This window comes from Poecilia reticulata, linkage group LG14 (genome assembly GCF_000633615.1).
Source record: "Poecilia reticulata strain Guanapo linkage group LG14, Guppy_female_1.0+MT, whole genome shotgun sequence".
In the NCBI taxonomy this organism is placed as follows: domain Eukaryota; kingdom Metazoa; phylum Chordata; class Actinopteri; order Cyprinodontiformes; family Poeciliidae; genus Poecilia; species Poecilia reticulata.
Window position 1 is genome coordinate 25,477,717 of NC_024344.1, and position 4,759 is coordinate 25,482,475.

A 4,759-nucleotide genomic window follows, 5' to 3' on the forward strand; every position below is an offset into this window, starting at 1 on the left:
TCAAAAAACTTTAAATATTAGCGAGGGTGCATAAATATGTTTGAGCCTCAATCTCCAGCTTTAGCTTCGTGTAGATTAGAGAAAATCCAGAGAAGCTTAAAGAGCTCAACTTCTCAGGTTGTTTCCAACTTTTCTCTCCGTCAATAAAACCAAAAAAAAAGAGCATTCTCCTCTTAAGAAGTTGCAACAGCTTCTCACAGCTCTCACTGCATTGAAACATGGCAAGAATGTAAACCATGAGCGGCTTAGGTTAGACAAAAGCAGCTCACTTGTTTTATCAGGGAGACAAAGGCAACATAGTTCAATGTGTACGCGTCTGCTCTGCTTCTTTTCAGGGGAAAAAGTAGTTTCTTATGAAAAGGATTAATTGAGAAAAAGAAATCATTTCCTGTCAGGAAGAGACTTCATTTTGGAGCAACAGAGGGTCAGGTCGGCTGGTGATACAGAAATCAGAGTGAGAAGAGTGACAGATGAAAACTTGCAGAAGAAAGTGAATTTTCCATAAACAGATTTATTTTATCTCCCCGATGGCTCAGCAGGTAGCTGTATAATTTATCACTGAACCTTAATGAAAGATAACCTCAGGAAGAACAAGCAACATTTCTGCACACGTTTCTGTTTATTGCAGACCTCGATGTCACTGGGAGTCTTTTAGATGTGCTGCAGGACTCCCATCATCGCCGCAGGATGACGGCTGAAAACAGAAATACAACGTTGGAGGAAAAGATTTTGAATCTGGTGCAAAAATAAGCAAATAGAAAGGTGAAAGAGTTGCATGAAATGGAAGAGAAAAAGATTCCATCTGCTTAGTGTGCTTGAATGCAATGAGCAGAGACTTAAAGAGTATATCTTTAAGTCTCTGCTCATTGCAGTTTTATTTGTACCTTTTTTTCAGAAACTGTGACCTCAATTCTTAGGGGGACAGTATCAGTGGATCTCAGTGGTCAATATGGCCCCTATTGGGTCAATAAACCACAGACGTACTTAGAGAAAAAGTCATTTAAGGCTTTGAAACTGGACATTAAAGTTAAAAATCAATATGGAATCTAGCAATAGATATTTTAAAGAGGCTAGTCTGGGGTACTTTGCGACATTTAGTCCCAGTAATGATTCTGGCTGCTGTGTTTTTAATCCAACTAAAACTGGCACAAACAGTTCTGACCAATAACTGAATATAATGCATTATGGTAAACAAAAAGAGACCAGACAACAGACTGGACGTGGATATTTCATGGTGAGATGAAAGCCAAATATTTCTAATTTTTTTACATGTTATTTGATAAATGGACAGACTAAAATTTGAGTTCTCAAAGAAAAGTGGATGTGAACTCATAGGCTAGTGCCTATCTGCAGTGGTTAACAGGCGAGAGGCGGGGTCACCTGGACAGGTCACGTTTAAAACCTACGGAGTAAATAAGTAATAAAGTGGGTGTTTTTTTGTCATTTCTCTTTTTTTCTTAAGGTTGTTCAGAGGAAAGTTCAGAAGTCGTAAGTAAATGGTGAAAATCAGAAGGACCAAGGTTTGCTCCCTGTGGTGTTTCTTCAATATCAACGCAAAGTTCTTTCCAAGACCAGCATGACCAGACTCAGCTGCTCAGACAAGACCAGCTGGTAAAATGTTATCAGGCTCTGAGCTTTAAAACAAGACATCTGTTAAAACTTGACTTTCAACAGAACTGTGTAGATGATGTCTTCAAGAGCTACATTATTATTATTTAGCAAGTTACAGACATACTTTGTGTAAAAGAAATGTCTAGAGCTGTCTGAAAACAACAGAAATCAGGGAATTAGTTAAATTAAAAGTTTAACACCAAGGCGTTTCAAAACTACGTCTTCAGATACCTGGTGGGAAGAATAAGTAGAAAAAAGCAGGTGGTCGTTTGGGAACTCTGTTTTGCCTTTGAAATAGATTGTTTTAGATAGGAAAAAGATAAAAAATAAGAATGAGTGTCTGCTTTCTTAAAATTAAGAAATAATAATCCTGGGCTTTCAGGTGATATTTCTATAATTAAGGCATAAATAAGGCATTTTTCAGAAAGAAAGTTTAGTACTTTAAAGGCCTGTGGGTAAATAATTCAACTGTTTTTTTTTAAGAATAAAGTTTCCCAACATGAAGGCGGAAATTTGAATTTCAGAAACATAATAAATAATAGACTTTTAAAGCCTGGTTCAAAATCTGCTCCTGGGAAATAGGCAGGTGAAATAAAACATGTGAGTTAAAATGAATAAATAGAATAAATAACTGAAGGCAGGAAAAATGTCCAAGAAAAACTAAAATAACTATCTGTGGAATAAAATCCTCTTAGGAGTGGAGGAGATCAGGCAAATGGCAATGAGGGCAAAAATTTAGTTATGACATTAAATTAAGTTTGGATATAGAAAAAATATTGCAATTAAGATTTTAAAAAAGCATAAAGAAACACAAAGAGTTTCACAGATGAGTTGGTGTTTATGGAGGATCCAAATGCAGAACAAAGAAGTGGAAACATGGCTAAATAAAGATGCTTAATATTACAAAAACAAAGTCCAAGGTCCAGGATAACAGAAACATGATCTGATTATTATGAAACTGAATAAATCGAGCAACAAGTAGATCAGCAAAGAACAGATGAACCAGTGAAAAACAACAGAAACCAATGAGGTTAAATAATCAGGCTGGGGGACAGAGAACAAACCAGACACCAAGAAACTACAAAACTAAATAGATTTAGAAGTAAATATCAGTTTTTACATATCACAAACAGCAACTTTTCCATTAACAGGAAAACGACAACATATTTCGGCCAACATGCTCAACCAATCTTGAACATGTTGGTCATTTTCCCTTTGAGGATACACACAAAACTAATTTTTTTTATATTTAGATAATCAAAAAACAATACAAGCCAATTGAAACTGTAGTTATTTGAATCTAGACAAGAACAATTTCATACCGACATTGTTTATAATAAGGAGTGAAATACGTGAAAAGAAGTTGAGTGGAGCGGTATATGGAGCACTTTCCTTCACAAAGAGAAACTGATCCTAAAACTTAAACAACAACCAATCCCTTGAGACTCATTATAAGTTTAACTGTCTTTGGCTCAAAGTCGTTAGCTTTCAAAGACCACGCAGGTTTTGTGGAAAGCTGAAGATTTTCCATTCATTTAATTTGTTGTATAGGAATACGTAGTGTTTATTTTGTTATTATTTCAGAGGTCATTAGTGATACGTATAACATGGAAAGGACGCGGGATGTTTGGGATTGGTCAGCCTCTGTTAAGAAGAGCTCTCATTTCAGGATTGATTCATTCTTTTTCTGAACCTCTTTGCCATGCCTTTCCGGGTATGGCTTTAAGTTTCTGAAAAAATAAATCCTAGCTTGGTGATTCTGTATTAACTTAACCAAAAACTAACACCAAAAAAGTCCAAACACTTACAGATCAAAACAGCACATCAGCATTTGTGGCATAAGCAGCTATTAGTTACATTCTCACATAGAGCCAGGTCTACTTGAATAGACTGTATTTGCTCTTAAATGAAACAGTCATCTAAAATCAGATTTTTCCTTTTACTCAGGCAATATTTGTTATTTAAGTGAAATGGGGGAAAAACATTTTAAAAAAACCAAATCTGTAATGAGGCAGACTGTTTCAGACAGACCTTTAATTAGAGTTTGAAAGTGGAAATGTGACAAACAAAGCTGGATGAGGACAGAAGTTGAAGGGTGAACAAGATTCAGAGGATGGCGAGGGAGGCAAAACGAATCTGCACCACTCAGATTTAGAAAACTGCAGCTGTGAGAGAAAACTTTGGTTTCCAAGTCTCCATAACAACCATCTAGTTAAAAGTTTAGCTCTCATCTTTACCACAGCTCCTCTAATTGCACAGTGATCTGCATGTGACATGATCTTTGAGATCTCCAGAGGGACTTCTCTGAAGATGTGCAGTTTTCAAATTACATCTATGAATTCTCCGCCTTGCGAAGGGTTAATCTTTTTTTCCCCATGTAAGTTTCAAACATGAATTATTGCAAGCAAGTTTTTCTTATCTTTTACAGCTTCACCAATTTATTAGCAGCAAGGTTGTAACAAAGTCACAGCTCTCTTTCACCAAGTTTCATTTCAGGAACTCTTTCATTTTGCTCTTATTTTTATGTGAATTTTTTTTTTCCCTCTTCGAAGCCTAAAACCATCGCTGTAAACATGCTGCATCCCCAGGTGTCTTGTAAGTACCAGCATTATGACTTGTATTTATTTACCGTAAAAATTCATTAAGCTTTTGATTTTTGCTACACTCTGCCGGGTGTCCTTGTGTCTCTGTATGCTAAGGCACAAATCATATCTGATTTATTGCATCAGTGCAGCTCATAACATTCACCGCGTGTTCCGCCAACAACTACTCATATTTCTTCCTCAGTTCCACTGTGAGCAGGGAGAGATTTTTATTGATCTTCATGCTGAAGTAAAATGAAGAGGAAAGAGAAAACAAATGCAGCGGCTGAAACATGGAAAGTAGAACCTCGGAGTTTATTCTTCCAACTTCAGGCTTTTGTGTATTGTCTACTGATTGAATTCAAGGTCAATGGTCAAATCTGAATAAAGAATATTATTTCAAGTTTGGGAAATCTACTCACTTTTAATGTGTCTGCAAATGTAATATTTTTATTTTGGCTAATAAAAATATGGCCTTATATTAAATTACAGAAACACATATTCACAGATATCTTTAATATTCTTCAGAAAATGCAGCCGGGAATACAAAATGTTCTCAGCTGCAG

The 4,759-nt window shown here is 36.0% G+C and overlaps 1 long non-coding RNA gene across 1 annotated transcript; it reads left to right on the top strand.

Moving 5' to 3' along the window:
• Positions 1-342: 342 nt before the first annotated feature.
• Positions 343-1,582, top strand: LOC103476326 (uncharacterized). Its single transcript, XR_535448.1, has 3 exons — positions 343-539; positions 629-762; positions 1,463-1,582. It is a non-coding gene; the product is annotated as an uncharacterized LOC103476326 (long non-coding RNA).
• The last annotated feature ends 3,177 nt before the right edge of the window (positions 1,583-4,759 follow it).